We start from the raw sequence: 21,308 nt of genomic DNA, 5'->3' as shown, positions 1-21,308 counted from the left end.
ACATGTACACTCTTGATACTATGTATAAAATCGATAACTAAAGAGAACCTACTGTATAGCACAAGGAACTCTACTTAATGCTCTTGGTGACCTAAATGGGAAGCAAATCCAAAAAAGAGAGGATATATGTATACATATAGCCAATTCAGTTTGCTGTACAGTAGAAACTAATACAACATCGTAAAGCAACTATACTCCAATAAAAATTAAATTACAAGATATAAAAATCATTCCACCCACACACAGCTCTTACACTGCCAAAACAACCTATTTGATGCCTTTGTGCTGACTACATGGGGTTCTCAGACTGTTTTCTAACTGAGAGATCATTGCAATCAAGCAGTTCATTCCAGTAAACAATTACTTTAAATGCATTTTTTTCCACGAGTTGACTGTTTTGCTTAATTGTCCAGTTAGTCTAACAAACTGTAGATAGGGCCAACACTATCTTTTTTGTCGTTTGTTTGTTTATCCACTGAAACATCTAAAATAATTGACCTTTTGTTCTTTATACTGTCTAAATAAAAAAACATATAAATTGGAACCAGAACTTTTCTTGAAATAAAACTTAGGGAACAGTTAATATACATGAAACCTTCCCTGATCACCTTTGGTTTTGTTATAATAATAGTTAACAATCCCTGAAGGCCTACTTTGGGCAAGGTCCTATACTTTATATACACTCTCCTTTCACAGTAATCCTCTGCAACAATGAGGTCCCAAGAAAGGCAAGGCTCACTTCCTCTAAGAAAGCTTTTCCTGAACTCTTGCTACCATGGATCACTAATACAACTTCATAGTATCCCTAGTTCTGATAATTTTCTTTATTGCACTTAACACACTAGCATGCTGCTATTATTGGCCTTTCCATACAGTTAATTTTGTTCCCCTAAATAGATTGCAATCTTCTACATGCATATCAAAAATGCATTCTCTTACTTCTTCCTTTCTTCCATAGTAAAGTGTCTAGTAATTATCTTGTACATATTAGAGATCCACTAAGTGTTTTTTGAGTGAATGACTGAATGCATGATGAATGGATGAATCAGGGGAAAAAAGTCCTACTGAGAGGATGGGAATGAGTGTCTGGGGAATCTGAATTTAGCTGTGATGTTTGACTTGACCACCAGGTGTCATAAGTATACCAACATTCAAACATCTTGATATTTTTAACACATAATTTATTTTAAAATTTCATTAATGCAAAAATCATAATAAAGGATAGAAGTATCAATAACATCCTGTGTAACACCAGAAGAAGAATATTTTAAAGGGCATTTTAAAGAGTTTGAATTTATTTTATTTTATTTTTTTTAGTCATCTTACTTCCTCATAGAGGTCTCTGAATATAATGTGGCTTCTAAATTCATTGCAGATTCCTAGAATATTAGAGCTGTTTAAGGTCATTAGGATCTTCTGATCCTGTCACATTTTATAGATGAGAAAACAAAGCCCCAGACAGGGAGATTAAATTTTCCAAATACAAAAAGAAAATTAGCAGCAAAGGCTGAACCAGGATCTCTTACCTCCCTCTACAGAACAATTTTTACTTTTCCAGGAACTTTTAAGAGGAAAATCATATTTTTGTGATTAATAATAATACAAACTTTCAGAAGTAAACCAATGCCAGATTTTAGAACACTAACCTTGACAGTGAACTGTTACAGCAAGACAAATTGGTTCTTTCCAAATATTCCAGGATAAATGTAGTGTTTTTTAAAAGCAGAATGAGTATTTCCAAGTCCCGAATGATAAGACTGTGTAAAAAGTCTACTTAAAAGCCTTAGTTTGTTTTGAAACGTTTATTTCTTCACACAAGGAATAGAGTTTCAAATTAGAAAATAGATATAGGCAAAAACAAACTGAAATATATACATATCTATCACCAATATTTCCACTGCAAACATTTTGGTGTATAAACATTTACATTTTTTCTGTGCATATTGATCTATAAATGGATACATGTATAGATATTTTTACCAAATTTGACTCATATACATATATCCTTTTATAATCATAGTTTGAGTTTGTATTCAATCATAATTATGAATGTAATATCTTGTCAATAAATAGACATCTAAATAGCCATTTTAATGGATACTTAGAATTCTTTCAGATTTATGTGTCATAATTTATTTAGTGGACACTGAGGTAGATTCCCATATTTTTACTATTAGAAACAATGCCTGATAAACATTCTTGTACTCTCATCTTTGTACATTTGAGCAACTATTTCCTTTGAATAAATTCTTAAAAGTGGAATTGCTAGGCTTTTAATGTGTAATGCCAAATCATTCTCCACAAAGGCATCCTATATGAAATTCCAAAGCTAATGCTCTTTCCCATAACATCACAATATCAAATCTGTTAGTTTTAAAAATATATCAAATTCTTTTCAGCTTGAGGAAGAAGTATGGTATAGAGAATTCTGACTCATTCTTTAAGGCCTAGCCCAAAGCAACTACCTCTACTTAGCCACAAATCAACCCAGACAGAATTTTATTATTCCCACCTTAACACAGTTGTTCTCAAACTTGGCCATGCCTCAGAATCATCTGAAGGGCTGTACCACCCACAAAGTTTCTGATTCAGTAGATCTGGGGTAGGGCCCAAGAATTTACATTTCTAATAAGTTCTTATGTGATCCATTGACCACACATTGAAATCCACTGCCCTAAGACACTATTTATATGAGAAAAGATTGTGTTTTGTCCAAAAAAACAAGTATATTGTCTCCTCACAAATATTGTGAACCATTTAATTAATGCTATAGACAATATTTAAATGTTTATGTAATCTCCAAATTCATATGTTGAAGCCTAATCCTCAATGTGCTGGTACTTGGAGGTGGGGCCTTTGGGAGGTGATTAGGTTATTAGGGGATTAGTGCCCTTATAAAAGAGACCCCAGAGAACTCGTTTGCCCCTGCCACCAGTGAGAAGATGGCCATCTATGACCCAGGAAGTGGGCTCTCACTAGACACGAAAACTGATGACATCTTGATCATGGAAGTCTTGGCCTCCAGAACAGTGAGAAATAAATGTTTAAGCCACCCAGTCTATGGGATTTTGTTATAGTAGCCCAAACAGAGTAAGCTGATTAATCATATATTTTTTCTACTTTGGATGAGGAAACTAACAGACAAGTTCAAGACCTAATTTTCTATTTATCTACATTCTATTATTTCTCCTGTTTTGACCACATAGAAGTGATAATAAAACAAAACAAAAACAATGAGGAAAATATTGCATTGTGTTTATTTTTTAGAAAACAATCAGGATTTCTATGTTTAAAAAAATAGTCTACAGTTCTCTTAATGCTGTAATGAAAAGCTGAGTTTGAAAAAGCTATTTTTTTCCCACCACAATGGATCTTTGAGAAAGGCCTAATAAACTTATTCCCGAAGCATTCAAGTCCAACTGTTTCAATATAAAAAAACATTACTAATTTTCAGAATAACTACTGTTTGATGGATTATATGAACAGTTTTTCCCAAAATCCAAAACTACTAAAAGACAAAACATGTATTACAGAAAAGTAAATTATATGATCTCAGACTTCCTACTTTCAGTGTCAGAAATGTGAAAACAGTAAATTCAATAAAAGCAAAAAATGCATTTGTCTTAAGACTTTTCATTAACTTTCCATATCTAGCTGGTAAGCACTTTGTCATGACTGATTTTCATTTTAAAGGGACAATACATTTCTGATGTTGTTTTTCCTTCAGAAATTGGAGAGACTTATAAATTTTATCCCAATTTAAAATTCTTTTTAAGAATTTAAAATTATTTTTCACTTGATCCCAATATGTTTTAAATTCAGTTTTCTGGATTTTTTTCCTTAACAGTCAGTACAGTGTTCAAAACTATAGACTTTGGAGTCAGACAAACCTGAGTCTGAATCCAAGTTTCTCTGCTTGTGAGTTGCATTTCCTAATTTATCTACACAGTTTTGTCCACTGTACAATGTATCTAATACTTGTGTGCATTCAAAGAGATAAGATAATATATGAAATGCATGTATCTGGTACATAGTAATATCACAGTAAGTGTTATTGTAATGTTCTTTGTGTGTGTCTTCTGAGCCACAGAAAAAGGTAAAATATAAATACATTTCAAAGCCCAATTCAAGTTCCAAATACTCCAGGAATCTACCCCATCCTTCTCTAGAGTCCTTGCTGACTTCAACTTTCTTGGGATTTCTGAAGTATGTAGCAAATTATGCTACATGGCATCATTATTTAATAACAATCACATTTACTGAGCGTTTACTATGTGCCAGGCACTTTACATATATTATATTATTTAATCCTTATGACAATCCTATAAGAAAGAGAGATACTGTCATTATGCCCATTTGACCATTAAGAAATGGTAAAACTTTTAACTTATGCATTATTATCTCCTATTAGTACTTTATTTGCTATTGTATCTAGGGTGTGGTCTATGAGTACAAATCCCTTCACAAACATCTTCCTTTATCTTCACTGAAACAAAGAATATGCCAATAGTGGTCAGAGAATCTTACTCTGGAAATTCTACCGCAAGCATCCATGGCTGGGCACTGGCCTCTTCAGGATTTCCCCAATTTCCCTTCATAGTCCTATAGTTAAACTATATTCTCTAGGGATTCTACCCTTAAAATTGCTTTATGAGTAGCAAGCTCCACTTATTTCTTTTAAAGATTTTAGTTCTTCCTGAAATACTAGCTCTGCAAATGGCTTTTAGATAAATGGTAATCCTTCTTGACTGGAGACCACATCCTCTTTTCTTCAACTACAGGACCATGAATGTTTTCCACCTCTGCCTGTCAGTGCTTGTTAGAGACAGCTGCTGGTTTTAGATAACAAAAGGCTTGGAAACAGAATAATCTCACTACTATTGTGCTCCTTTGGCTTTGTCTGAATTTCATGTTTCTTACTGAGGACTGAGCCAGCAGAGACGGTTGCAGAGCACTCCCTTTTCAGAAAGGTTAGCAACAAAAAGTTACCTGCTTCTGCATGGCCCAACTCAATGGCCTCAGCAATGGGGGATTCTACCACAGAAAATTTTTTGAATAATTTGAATCTTCACATTCATGATCTCATTTGGTGAGGCACAGGCACAGTGGTAAAGTAACTTCCCTAAGGATAAAGAACCCCATAGTTAGACTTTGAAATGTAGGTAGAAATCAGCCTTTCACTTTAATAATCTTTCTACTTGACGTGGCTGCCTTCCTGATGAGAAAATAAAGTTTTATGTGGACATCCCCAATGGAGGGTGCACTGATGGTAGGGAAAAGTATGGAGAAGTTGAGTTGTGGTTCAGTGGGAAAGAGAGATGGGCATCCATAGGAATTTTTTATTACACTAATTTAACATTTCCTATTCTTCTCCACCTATAACATTCATTCTTTGAAGTACACACAGGACTTGGTGCCCTTCTATTGGTTAGCTCACTTCATATAATTTCAAGTACAAAACAATCCTTATCTGGGCCTTAGAATACAACTTTCTCTCTAAATATAATAAATATTATTTAATTAATGTAATATTTTACATGGTTTCAATGTATTAGACATTATTTTAGGTGCTGATGATAAGGTGGTATAAAGACAGGCATAGTCTCTGCCTTCATGAAGCTTATAATCTCATTGTACTATATCCACCCCCCAAAATAATACTCATCCATCAAAGTTATATTTAAGTTGTACATTCTTAATGAAGTTTTCTCTGAAAGTCTTTCACAGCACTCTTGCTACAGTCCCTTTTTAGAAATAGGATCAATAATGTAATGAACCAATTAACATTGAAATATTAGTGACTTGTTATTGCTTAAAACAGTATTCCTTGCAAGAACAGTATTCCACTTAAGGGGAAAAAGGTTAAAGAAAAAATAGCTTCATTTAAAGAATTGAATGGTGGAATTTCAAACAGTAGAGTTTCAGTTAAAAGATACTTGGGCCCAGGGAACTTTCTGCACCTCTCAAACCATAGCTATGGCTAATAACTTATTGTGTACCTGTGTAAATCCAGCTCTGCTCTAAAGCTTACTGTTCCTTGATGATAGTAACACAAAAGCTTATGCTACCTACAATAAACTGTATTATTTTTCTGTTCCCATTTACACTCAAAGATGGTGATATAGGAAAATAGGACCCAGGGAGGGAAAGGAGTGACTAACTTTACAGAAAAACCCCAGTGTTCCATACAGAATGCAATAGCACTAAGGTAACTTTAAGTTCTTTATTTACTTCCTGTTACATGACTGCAGGAAAGCATAATGATTAGTAGTTCATGCACACCAGAGTGAAATAAAATGTTTTCTTCTTTCTCCAGGACCACTACCCTGTGTCTCTCATGCCACGTAAGTGGCCAAATGTAGTCTACTAAGGAACTGAATGGGTAAGTAACATTCCATTGGTAATTTAACATCTTGATAAAGAGCACAGAATTTGGTATTAAACTGTCTAACTTTGGATACTGGCTCTGTCACATACTAATTGTGGGCAAGTTTCTTGACTTCCATGTGCCTTAGTTTCCTCATTTTCAAATGGAAATAGCAATAGGGTTGTTGTGAGTACCTAACCTACAGTAAGCACCTAATTTATAGCAACTATTATCATTATTACTTAGCAGTTACATAGACCTGTGGCCTGTCCTTCCATAAGGTCAATGGGAAAGGCAGCGCTTTGGTCAAAAGTTATAGGAAAGGAAGAATTAAAGGGAATGGGCCAAAAACAAACTAACCTCTGTGGCTGGAATACTTCTTGGCCCTGGGTTATACAGGAGTTATGAAATACTTGTGCAGTTATTTAACAATATGGCACTGCCATGCATTAAGTTTTGCACTGCTAACTTTTCCTTTGTTACATTTTATTCAGCACTTCTTCAGCTAAACTTGAGTCAGAGAATCATAGTTCCGGAATAGAACATAGGGATCATCTAGTCTATGACTTCTGTGCTAAAAATGAGTAATCTGAAGCCCTGAGTGTAAAAGACTTTGCCCAAAGACACACAGAGAACTCCAAAATGAGCCAGGTCTTGAATCTAGATCTTGCCCTGTTCATTGTAATTTCCCCACTATATCATATTATTTAATATTTAATTCTATTCAGATTTGAATTTTTCTATAGTTATTTCACATTTTATGTCTGTTAATCTGCATTCTTCCTCAAGTCTGGATGCTGCCACACTGGGTGCAGAGTAGTGTTCAGTAAAGACTTGTCAATATGTTGATTACATTGGGGATATAGAAGTTACACATTAGATGGTATCTAGGGAGTCACTGCAAGAGTACCACCATCCTGACTTTGGAAGGCTGTCTCAGAATATGTAAGAGCACATTCACCACTTAAGTATCCCATAGGATTGAGTAAAGATTCTGAATGCATGGACATTAATTCATTATAAAATCTAACATCACATATATGCAAAGTTTAAGGATCCTAAGTTGCAAGCTAGAAGGAGTATAATAAACTGGTTTTAGGGCTGTCATACCTTCCTTCCAGTGCTCCTTTCCCAATTTTTGGTAACACATTCATCTTTATTCCACACCTAATGTTCAGGCCTTCTCACTATCCTTAGTTTACTGAAACCTCCTTTCAGGAGAAATAATTCATTCTAAAACATAAATGACCTATGACAAATTTCACTCCATCCAGAGAAAGTTATAATTTAGCAGTGATCAAAGCCACAACCTAATTCAAGTATTTTTTCTCATAAAAAACCCTAGTGGTATTATCACAGCTAAATACAATAGATTCATATATAACCTCATCATATCTGACTTCTGTTCAGCTTTGATTCTGCCAGGCACTTCCTACTTCTTGAAAGACTTTCTTTCCTTGGCTTTTGTGATTCCACACTTTTTTATTTCTTCTTTTTCTGATTATTACTTATCTTTTTCTTAATCTCCCTCTGATAATTCCATAAATCATAGTGTTCCCTCAGTGTTGTCCTAAGCCTTTTCATTTCACTCTACCTACCTGTGTTCTATAGACTACCTTATTTACTACTATATCTTCAATTATTACATATAAGCTCATGATTCTCAAATCTGTATCTTGAGGCTACAGCTATTTCCTGAGCTCTAGATACCTACATATATATACAAATAGATAAAAGCACCTATTAGACTATTTGTATGTTCCATAAATGTTTCAATTCAAAACTTTTCAAAGTATAAAATTCCTCCAAAAGACTCTCTTCTTTCCTACCAGAATTACCATATACTAGGCAGACCATATATTCTGATTTGCCCGCAAATGTCCTGGTTTACACATGTTATCCTAGTGTAATATATAATTGCTCACCCTTTCATTTCAAATATGTCCTAGTTTGGATAATGTTATATGATCACTCTGCCATCTGTCCATTCATACAATGTAGGTGATACCTTTAATTTCATCATCTACTAATAAACCCATGTACAACCAACAAATCCTATGATTTCTATCTTCCTAATTTTAAAATTTAGCCAACCCTCTCTTTCTGCATTATCTCTACCCGAATTCAGACAGCCATCATAAACACATAAAATAAATGTCAGAATACTCCAAAATGTGGAGGAAATAAGAAATAGCAGCTAAAGATCTCAAGACTCAAGGAACAACATGACATTCTTTTTAGTGTATGTGTGTGTGTATGTGTGTTGCCTCCTATGTATCATGGACTGGGCACTGGAATACTGAATAAGCCCACAAGTGAGAAAAAATATTTGCAAAGAAATGGCTGAAAGTTTTCCGAATTTCATGCAAGACAAAAAGCTATGAATTTTAGAAGTGAGTTTACCATAAACAGGATAAATGCAAATAAATTCATATACAAGAGCATCATAATCAACCTTCTGAAAAAAATAAGACTACAATAAAATCTCAAAGGAGCCAGAAAGAAACAATACATAATATAGAGAGTAACAATAATTCAAATGACAGGAGATTTACAATCTAAAACCATGGATGTCAGCAAAATATCCTCTGCAAATACCCAGATGAGGTAAACTAAGTTGATGTGCTCTAAAATAATTGCAAAAGAAAGTTTTTCAAACATAAAGGATATGACAGAAAAAAAAGGAAAAACCCGAACATTGAGATTGAAGAAGAAGCAACCTAAAGAATAATATATCCAGAAAACATATCCTTCAAAATGAAGGAAAATTAAGACATTCCCAAATAAACAAAAATTAATAGAAACCATTTATGGTAGTATTCGCCAACAAGAAATATTAAAAGGAGTCTTTTAAGATGAACTGAAAGGAAATGAGACAGTAACTGGAACCCAAAGGACGAAGTAAAGTTCACCAGTATGGGTGAGTACATAAGTAAATATAAAAGAGAGCATAAACATATATTTGTTTGTAGCACTTTTCTTCTACTCTATAATTTAAAGGAAAATTTCATAAAACATTATTTGCAAATAATTACATAACTCTGTTGATGGGTTGATAATATATAAAGATATAACAAGCATGACAATAATAGAATGAAAGAGAAAGAAGGGAATGAGGCTATATTGAAACAAGTCTTTTTTATATACTATTGAAATTAAGTTGATATTAATCTGTACTCGATTATTGTACAGTAAGTTGTTAGTTGAAATCTACAAGGAAACAACTAAGGAAATAAATCAAAAGTGAAAGAAAGAGAAACAACAAAGGAATTGAAATGGTACACAAGAAAGTGTCTATGTAACACAAATGAAGATAGAAATGGAAGATTAGAGAATAGTGTCCTACAGTCATAAGACATTAAGAAAAAAACAGAAAAATTGAAGATACATAATTGTGTTATCTGTAACTACATTAAATATAAATAGATTAAAGACTCCAATAACAAAGCACTGATTGGTAGAGTGGATTAAAATAAATAACAATATACAACCATATGCTGACTACAGAGACACATATTAGATTCAAAGACAGATAGGTTGAAAGTAAAAAGAAGTTAAGAGATATACCATGCAAACAGTAACTAAAAGAGAGCTGGAAGGGCTATATTAATATCAGAAAAAGTAAATTTCAGACATAAATTTCTATTCAAGGCAAAAAGGATATTATATAACAATAAAGGGTAATTTAATAAGGAAGACATAGCAATTAAAAACATATATGCAACTAAAATTATAGCATTGAAATACATGAACTAAAAACTGGAAGGGAAAAGATAGAAAATTTAACAATAACAGTTGGAGACTTCAATATCCTAATTTTAATAATGGAAAAAACAACTTGGAAGAAGATCAACAAGGATATACAAGACTTGAGCAACACTATAAACCAACTAAACCTAACAGACAGTCATAGAATACTCCACCCAATAACAGCATAATATACATTCTTCTCAAGTAAATATGGAGTATTATCCAAGATAGAACATATATTAAGCCATACAACTTTCACAAACTTTAAAAGGATTAATATCACCCAAAGTGTGTTCTCTGACTATAATTAAATAAAAATAGAAATAAATACAAGGGAATGATGTCAGCAAAAGTGTGGCACAGGAATTTTTAACATTTGTTTCTTCCCATAAATATCAATTTGAGCAAATTTTCATACATTAAAATACCCTCACAAGAGCCAAGGATTCCAGGTGAGGGATTATAGCACCAGAGTGAAGCATAGAAATGACAGACACATTGAGGAGGGTAGGAAAGATAGGTTCACACTACTCCCATTACACTTCCAACAAGCCTGGGAAGCCCAGTGCAGAGAGAGATACCCACCCCATGAGAGAAGAGTAAAGTGAGTGCCCAACTTCATCACAGGTAACAGAGCCAGCATGCCACAATACCAGACCAACACCTGCCACCTCAGATGATTCCTTGAGGGTTCCTACAAACCTAGTCCCTCAGCTCACCCTGATGTCTGCTGACTCTAGCAGCCTCAGGGAACTCCTGCAACCCCAGGCAGCATTTTTGGCATCAGTCTCCCAGTGGGCTTCTGAAAATTCAGGCCCTTATCTCACCACAATGCCTTCCAACTCCAGTGACCCAAGGCAGCTTTCATGGGATCAGGCCCCCAGCAAGTTACCATGACCCCAGGCCCTTGCTCTCCCCAGCACTTGCTGGCTTCATTGGTCCCAGGTGGCTCCTTCAGCTCCATGTGGCTTTCTTGGCTCCAGGCTCCCAGAGAGCCCCATGAATGCAAGACACCCGCCCAGCCAGGCACCAGGAAACTCCAGAGGCTCCAGGTGGCTCCCAAGGCTTCAGGCAGCTTCTATGGCATCAAGCTCCTAGTGGGCTTTGGCAAATCCAAGCCCCTGATCCATTCTGACACCTGCTGCTTCCTGCAGCCCCAGAAGGATCTTAATAATCTCCTGTGATCCCAGGCTACCAGCTCACTTTTGTACCAGTCAACTACTATGGCATCACACTCCCAGTAGGTTCCCATGAACCCATTCTCATACTACACCCAGGGCTGGCCAGCTCTCATGACCTAGTGTGAATCCTGTGGCTCAGGGTTCCAGTAAGATCCCATAAGCCCCTTCCAGTACTGTACTGGCTCCTGTAAACCCAGACACTGAGCCCACACTAGTGGTCCCCAGCATGTGATTGACACTTGTGTACCCTGGGTCCAGGATCACCCATGCAGACACAGACCCAAACCTATCACTACAGACTCAAGAGCCATGTCTTCCTAACTGAACCCAGGCTTCAGTTCCACCCCCTACACGCAGGCATGAGGCTGGTTCTTATGTACCCAAACACCAAGCTTGACTAATGACTGATGCAGGGACCAGCTTTCAGTCTCAAGGATAGCAGTAGCAAGAACACCCATTGACACCACCAGACCACCCAACCACGGTCTCTGGAGAGGCTGACTGGTAAAGTGTTTTGTCTGCCAAAGCCAGTTTATAAAAACTGGCAAAGGTGCTTACATCCTCAACATCTGTCTCATCCACAGAGACCAACACAAGGCCACAAGGGTCATGAATAATCAAGGAAATATGACTCCACAAAAGGAAACTAATAAAACATCAACAAGTGACCCTAAAAAATGGAGATCTATGAACTGTCTTAAAACAAAAGAATGCATAATAATCTTCTTAGAGGAAGTAAGTAAACTATAATAAAACATAAATAGACAACCCTAAGAAATTTTTTTTAAATGCACCAAAAAAATGAGAAGTTCAACAAAGAAATAGAATTTTTTTTTTTTTTTTTTTTTTTTTTTTTGTGGTACACAGACCTCTCACTGTTGTGACCTCTCCCATTGTGGAGCACAGGCTCAGTGGCCATGGCTCATGGGCCCAGCCACTCTGTGGCATATGGGATCTTCCTGGACTGGGGCACGAACCCACGTCCCCTGCATCAGCAGGTGGACTCTCAACCACTGCACCACCAGGGAAGCCCTAGAAATTATTTAAAAAAAAAAAACAAAAACAAAGAGAAATCCAAAAGTTGAAGACTACATTAACTGAACTGAAGAATTCAATAGGAAATTTCATGAGCAATGTTGATCAATCAGAAGAAAGAATTATCGAACACAATATGTGAAATCACCCTGAACAAGGAGCAAAAAGAAGAAAGAATGAAAAGAGTGAAGAATTTTTTTGAATTATTGGATACCATTAAAAGAAAAAAAAAACTATGTGTAATTAGAGTCACAGAAGGAGAAACAACTTTTTCAAGCAAAAGCTTATTTTAAAAAATGATGAATGAGAACTTTGCATATCTGGGGGAAGATTTGGACACTCAAGTTCAGGAAGCTAATAGGTCATCCCAAAATTTCAACCTCAAAAGATCTTCTCTAAGACACATTATAATAAAACAGTGTAAATCAAAACAAAAGAGAAAATTTAAAAAAAACAGTAAGAACAAATATACTCACATATAAGAGAACCCCTTTAAGACAGAAACAATGCTGTAAGAAAAAAACTGGGAGCCAAGAATAATTTACCCAGCAAAGTTATCTTTCACGAATAAAGGAGAGATAAAGACTTTCCAAACAAAGGCTGAGAGAGTTCATCATCACTAGACCTGCCTTACAAGAAATGTTGAAGGAGTTTTTTGAGCTGAAATAAAAGGATGATAACTGTTAATATGAAAACAAATGAAAATATAAAACATGCTGTTAGAGATAAGTATATAGTCAATTTTACAATTCTCCAACACTGTAATATAATGGTATGTTAATCAATTAACTGTAGTATAAGGTTTTAGAACAAAATATTAAAAATAATATCAGCTACAATAAGTTTTAATGGATACACAATATAGAAAGAGGCAAGTTATGACATTGAAAATTAAAATATGTAGTGGTATTGTGGGGAAGAAAAATGATGGAGTTTTGTGTATGTAATCTAAGTTTAGTTATTATCAGCTTATAATAGACTGTAACACCTATAAAAGGTTTTATGGAAGTCTTATAACAACCACAAAGTAAAATTTACAGTAGATACTCAAAAGAGAAAGAGAAAGGGATCAAAGCATGCCACTATTGAATATCATCAGTTCACAAAGAAGGATAACATAAGAGGAAGAAAGGAGCAAATGAACTACAAAACAAGAAAACAATTAATATGATGTCATTCATAAATCCTTACCTATCAGTAATTACTATAAATATAATGAATTTAATTCTTCAATCAAAAGTCATACACTGGCTGAATGGATTGAAAAACAAGATCCAGCTAATATGCTATCTAAAAGAAACTCATTTCAGCTTTAAGGACATACATAGGCCGAAAGAAAAGGGAAAAAAAAGATATTGCATGCAAACGGAAAACAAAAAAGAAAAGGGTTAGCTACACTTGTATAAGACAAAATAGACTTTCAGTCAAAAACTGTAACAAGAGATAAAGAAGGTCATTATATAATGATAAAGAGATCAATTCATAAAGAGGATATAACAACTATAAATAAGTACCCAGCATCAGATTTCCTACAGATATTAAGCAAATAGTAACAGATCTGAAGGGAAAAATAGTAAACAGTACAATGATAGTAGTAGATTTCAAAAATCCACTTTCAACAATGGAAAGATAAGCCAGGCAGAAAACCAATGAGGAAATGCTTGTCTTGAGCTCTACCTTAGATCAAATAGACCTAACAGACATATTGAGAACACTCCACCCAACAGTAGCAGGATGTACATTCTTCTTAGCTATGCATGCAAAATTCTTAAGGATAGATCATATGTTAGGTCCAAATAAGCCTTAATTAAAATCATACCAAGTATCTTTTATGACCACAATTGTATGAATCTGGAAATCAATAACAGGAGGAAAACTGGAAAATTCACAAATGTGTGGAAATTAAACAACACAATCCTGAACAACCAATGGGTCAAAGAATAAACTGAAAGGGAAGTAAAAAGATATTTTGAAAGGAACAAAAAGGAAACACAACTTACCAAAACATACGAAATGCAGCAAAAACAGTTCTAATAAGGATGTTTATAGCAATAAATTCCCACACTAAGTAAAAAAAAAGGGACAACATAAATAACCTAACAGTACACCTCAAGGAACTAGATAGAAAAGAAACTAAACCCGAAGTTAGCATAAGGAAGAAAATAACAAAGATAAGAGCAAAATAAATTGAATAGAGACCATGAAAACAAGAGAATAGATCAAAGAAACTGAGTTGTTTTTTGTTTTTGTTTTGGGGTTTTTTTTTGTAAAGAGAAACAAAATTGGCAAACCTTTAGGTAGAATAACTAAGGAAAAAAGGGACGAGTCAAATAAATATAATCAGAAATGAAAGAGGAGGCATTACAACTGACACCACAGAAATACAAACAATCATAAGAAATCACAATGAATAATTATACACAACACATTGGACAATGTGAAAAAGATTAATAAATTCCTAGATTCATACAACCTACTAAGACAAAATCATGAAGAAATAGAAAATCTGAACAGGACAATAATGAGTAAGGAGATAGAATAAGTAATCAAAATCCTGCCAACACAGGAAAGCCCAGGACCAGATTGTTTCACTGGTGAATTCTACCAATTATTTAAAGGGAAAATAACAACAATCCTTATAAAATATTTCAAAAAAATTGGAACACTCTCAAGCTAATTTTACAAGGTCAGTATTACCTGATACCAAGGCCTGATAAGGACACTAAAAGAAAATAAAATTAAAGGCAATATCCCTGATATATATAGATTTAAAATGCTGAACCAATGTAACTTCAACAGCAAATTAAAAGGATCTTATGCCTTGATGAAGTGGAATTTATCCTGGGATGCAAGGATGGTTCAACATATGCAAATCAATAAATGTAATACATAACGTTAATAAAATGAAAGATTAAAATTATATATATATAGTAGTCTCAATTGATACAGAAAAAGCCTTTGATATAATTAAATGTCTTCATATTAAAAATATAATTCTCAACAAATTTCTATAGTAAGGTACCTCAACATAAGGAACGTACCTCATCAAATATGACAAGCACAACTGCCATTATACTCAATGGTGAACAGTTGATAGCTTTGCCTCTAAGATGAGGAAAAAACAAGTGTGTCCACTATCACCACTCCTATTCATCATAGTACTGGAAGTCCTACCCAGAGCAATCAGTCAAGAAAAAGAAATAAATGACATCCAAATAAGAAAAAAAGATAGAAAATTTCTGTTTCCAGATAACATGATCTTATATATAAAAAATCCTAAATATTCTACCAATAAACTGGTAAAAATAATCAACAAATTTAGTAAATTTATAGGATACAAATTAACATAAAAATGTGTTGTGTGTTTATACACTAACAACAAATTATCTTAAATATAAATTAAAAAGATTTCAGTTACAACAGCACCAAAAATGTGAAATACTCAGAAATATATTTAACCAAGAATATGAAAGATGTAAATACTAAATCTACATAATTAATGAAATAAATTGAAGAACTCACAAACAAAAGGAAAGATTTTCCATGCTCATGGATCATAAGAATTAATATCATTACATTTATTCAAATGTCCATGATTACCAAAATAATCTATATATTCAATGCAATTATCAAAATTCCAATGGAATTTTTCACAGAAATAGAAAAAAAAAATGTCCAAAAACGTATACAGAGTAATAAAAGACCCCAAACAGTCAATGCAATCCTGAGAAGAAAAGAACAAATTTGGAGACATCACACTTCCTGATTTCAAACAATATGATAATGCTATATTAATCAAAATATTATGGTACTCGCATAAAAACTGGCATAGAGACCAATGGACAAAATCAAGAGCTATGAAATAAAACCCATGTATTTACAGTCAATTAATATTTGAGAAGGGGGCCATTACATCAAACCTTCTACACAGCAAAAGAAATAATAAACAAATTCAAAAATCACCATACAGAATGAGCAAAAATATTTGCAAACCATATATATAATGACTTAATATCCAAAATATATGAGGAACTCATACAGCTCAATAGCAAAAAATCTGACTAAAAAATTGGCAAAGAAATTTAATAATCATTTTTCCAAAGAAGACATACAAATAACCAATAGGTATATGAAAAGATCATCAGGAAAATTCAAATTAAAACTGCAATGAGATATGCCCTCACACCTGTCAGAATGACTACTATCAAAAGCCAAGAGATCAGTGTTGGTGAGGATATGGAGAAAGAGGAACACTTGTGCACTGGTGGTAGGTATGTAAATTGGCACAGCCACTGTGGAAAAGAATACAGAGGTTCCTCAAAAAATTAAGAACAGAATTACCATGAAATAAGTCAGTCACACAGAGACAAATACTGAATGATTGCACATATATGTGGAATTTAAAACAAAACAAAGCAAACAAAACAAATGTATAGATATAGAGTTTAGATTAGTTATTGCCAGAGATGGGGGTTGAAAGGTGGATGAAATAGGTGAATGGAGTCAAAAGGTACAAACTTCCAGTTATAAAATAAATTAGTCATTGGGCTGTAATGTACAGCATGGAGACTACAGTTAACAATTCTGTATTGCATATTTGAAAATTGCTAAGAGAGAAAATGTTAAAAGTTCTCCTCACAAGACAGAAATTGTAACTATATATGGAGAAAGATGTTAACTAGACTTATTGTGGTGATCATTTCACAATATGTACAAATATCAAATCATTTATGTATACCTAAAACTAATATGTATATCAATTATACCTCAATAAAAAAATGAATTACTATCTCAGAGAGACATCCTCACCACTATGTTTATCACAGCATTATTTACAATAGTCAAGACATGGAAAGAAATTGTGTCCATTTTCAGATGAATGGATAAAGAAAATGTCAAATATATGTATCCATCCCTAAAAAAGAAGGAAATTATGCTATTTGTGAAAATATGGATGGACCTTTGGGGAATTATGGTAAGTGAAATAAGTCAGACAAAGAAAGACAAACACTACATGTTCTCATTTATATGTGGAATCAAAAATAATCAAACATAGAAATAGAGAATAGAATGGTGGTTACCAGGGGTTGGGGGGGTGGGCAAATGAGATGTTTGTCTAAGGGTACAAACTTTCAGCTATAAGATAAATGAGTTCTAGGAATCTATGTACAATGTGGTTTCTATAGTACACAGTATTGTATTATTTACTTGAAAGTTGTTAAGAGAGTAAAACTTAAATATTATCAGCATAAAAATATAATTATGTGAGGGGATGGAAGTGTTTTTATTCTGGTAATCATTTTATAATACATATATGTATCAAGTCATCATATTCCATGCCTTAAATTTACATATTATATGTCAACAATATCTCTATAAACCTGGAAAAAATATAAAAAAAACACGGCAAAATGAAAAAAAATGTGGATTAAAGCTGGAAAGCACAGTAAGAATCTCCACTGCTATAAAAGTGGCATTTTCTAAAAGGTTCAAGTATACAGCTGGGGCTTTATCAACTTTTATATCAAAAAGAATGGGGCATGAAAAGTTGGGGTTTTATATTTAGATTTTAAATTTCTATTTAAAAGAAACAGAAAAAGAAAGCTGGCAGATTTCTTCTCTCTCTTCTGGTGAATAACTGTTTAAATTCATCTACTTTGAATGGAACTGAAATTCTATAATATATAAGTGGAAAAATGATTGGAGCTTTATCTTAAAAATGAATATTAAAGCTATAATTTTTAAAATTAGAAATAAATAATAGAAAGACCTTTTGAAATTTCACAAATATATAAGAAATTAAATACATCCTCATAAATAACAAATGAGTCATAGGGGAAATCACAAGAGAATCTAGAAAATACTTTGAAATGAATGAAAATGAAAACACAGTATACTGGAACTTTTTGGACACAACTAAATTAGTCCTTAGAGGAGAATTTATAGATATAAACACATATATTGAAAAAGAAAAAAACTCAAATCAATTATTGGATCTCTTACCATTGGAAATTAAAAATAGAAATAAAATAATAAAACTAAACCCAAAGCAAGTAGAAGGAAAAAAAATAATAAATATCAGAGCAAAAATTAGTGAGAGAAGGAATAGAAAAACAGTCGATAAAAACAATAAAATCAAAATTGATTCTTTGCAAATAACAATAAAGTTGACAAGGCTTTCACTACAATGAAACATAGAGAGAGAGAAAAATCTCAAATTACTAAAATCAGGATTGAAAAGAAGAATACTATTACTGACTTAATAGAAATTTAAAAGTTTATATGTGACTATTGTGAACAAATGTGTGCCAACAAATTAAAACCACAGGTGAAATGGATAAATTTATCAAACAGAAACGACTGAAACAGAATCAAAAAGAAATTTGAAAATCTGAATAGACCTATTATAAGTAAAGAGATTGGATTAGTATTCATAAAACTACTCACAAAGAAAAGTTCAGGACCAAATGACTTCATGAGTGAATTTTATTGTATTTTTAAAGAAGAATTAATACCAATTATTCACAACTTCTCCAAAAAGTAGAAGAGAAAACACCCCCAACTCATTTGACATGGAGACAAGTATCACCCTGACACAAAAACCAGTCAAAGATATCAAAAGGAAAGGGAAAAAAAAATAGACAAACCAATATTCCTATGAATACACATGCCAAAATCCTCACTGAATTGCCTACTAACTGAATTCAGCAATATGTAAAAAAGAACTATATACCATGACCAAGGTTGGTTTAACATCTGAAAATCAATCAATATAATATATTATATTAACAGAAGAAAAAAATGGAAGGCACATGACCATCTCAATAGATGGAAAAAAAGCATTTGATAAATTCTAATGCTTTTTCATAATGAAAAATATTCAACAAACCAGGAATTAAAATTTCACTTCCTCAACCAGAAAAAGTGCATCTCAAAAAATCCACAGCTTGGGCTTCCCTGGTGGCGCAGTGGTTGAGAGCCTGCCTGCCGATGCAGGGGATACGGGTTTGTGCTCTGGTCCAGGAAGATCCCACATACTGTGGAGCAGCTAGGCCCATGAGCCGTGGTCGCTGAGCCTGCGCGTCTGGAACCTGTGCTCCGCAACAGGAGAGGCCACAGCAGTGAGAGGCCCGCGTACCGCAAAAAAAAAAAAAAAAAAAAAAAAAAAAATCCAGAGCTGTTACTATATTTAATGGTTAAAACTGTATGTTTTCCTACTAAGGTAAGGAACAAGAAGAAAATATCCACTCTTACCACTTATTTAAAATAATTTACTGTAAGCTATAGACAGTGGAATTAAGTAAGGAAGGAAAGGAAGTACAGCTATGCTTATTTGTCGATGCCATAATCTTATATATGGAAAATGCTAAATAATCCACTAAAAATATTTTTGAAATAATGAAAAAATTCAGCAAGCTTGCAGAATACAGTTGAATATTTTAAGAATCAATCATATTTCTATACACTAACAATAAATAGTCTAAGAATGAAGTTAAAAAAGAAATACCATCTACAATAGTATCAAAAAGAATAAAATACTTAGAATAAATTTAATCATAGGTTTGCAAAACTTGTACAAAAGAAAGACTAAACATTGTTGAAAGAAATTAAAGAAAACCAGAATAAATGGAATGAGTACTATGCCTATAAATTGGAATACATAATGTTGCTAAGATGGCAATACTATCAGTCAATCTATAGATTAAATGCAATGCCTAGCTAAACCTCAGCTGTCTTATTTGTAGAACTTGACAAGCTTATCTTAAATGTAAACGGAAATGCAAAGAATGCAAAATACCCAACCACACTTGGAATAAAAGAACAGAATTGGAGGACTCACACTTCTTGATTTCAAAACTTACTACAAATATAGAGTCATCAAGCGACTGTGGTACTATCATTATGACAAACATATAAATCAATAGAATATAGTTAAAAATCCAGAAATAAGCCCTTACATTTATGGTCAATTGATTTTCAACAAGAATGACAAGAAAGGTCAAGGAGAACAGAATAGTCTTTTCAACCAATGGTGCTAGGACAATCAGACATTCACATGGAAAATAATAAAGCTGATAGCTGTGATAGTCTTTTTTTATATGTCAACTTAACTAGGCTACAGGGCCCAGTTATTCAATCACATATTAATGTAAGTGGTGTTGTGAAGTTAGTTTGTAGAACTGATAAAAATCCATAGTCCGTTAACTTTAATTAAGGGATATTATTGTAAGTAATCTGAGTGGACCAGATTCAATCAGTTAAAATGTCTTTAGGAGAAGATGGCAGAAGAGTAAGACGTGGAGATCACCTTCCTCCCCACAGATACATCAGAAATTCAACTCTGTGTGAAACTGCTCCTATAGAACACCCACTGAACACTGGCAGAAGACCTCAGAAAATCCCACGAACCTGGGTAGGGCAAAAGAAAAAAAGAAAACACAGAGACAAAAGAATAGGGATGGGATGTGCACCGGTGGGAGGGAGCTGTGAAGGAGGAAAGGTTTCCACACACTAGGAAGCCCCTTCGTGGGCGGAGACTGTGGGTGGAGGAGGGGGGAATCTTTGGAGCCGTGGAGGAGAATGCAGCAACAGGGGTGCAGATGGCAAAAGGAGAGATTCCCGCGCAGAGCATCAATGCCAACCAGCACTCACCAGCCTGAGAGGCTTGTCTGCTTACCCGCTGGGGAGGGCGGGGCCTGGGAGCTGAGGCTTCGGCTTCCATCGGATCGCAGGGTGAGGACTGGCGGCGTGAACACAGCCTGAAGGGGTTAGTGCACCATGGCTAGCTAGGAGGGAGTCCGTGAAAAAGTCTGGACCTGCGGAAGAGGCAAGAGACTTTTTGTGCCTCTTTGATTAGCTGTGCACGAGGAGAGAGGATTAAGAGCTCCACCAAAAGGAGTTCCAGAGACAGCTGCGAGCTGCGGCTATCAGCACGGAGCCCAGAGACGGGCATGAGATGCTAAGGCTGCTGCTGC

Source organism: Physeter macrocephalus, chromosome 21 (genome assembly GCF_002837175.3).
Source record: "Physeter macrocephalus isolate SW-GA chromosome 21, ASM283717v5, whole genome shotgun sequence".
Lineage (NCBI taxonomy): Eukaryota > Metazoa > Chordata > Mammalia > Artiodactyla > Physeteridae > Physeter > Physeter macrocephalus.
This window is presented reverse-complemented; position numbering follows the sequence as displayed.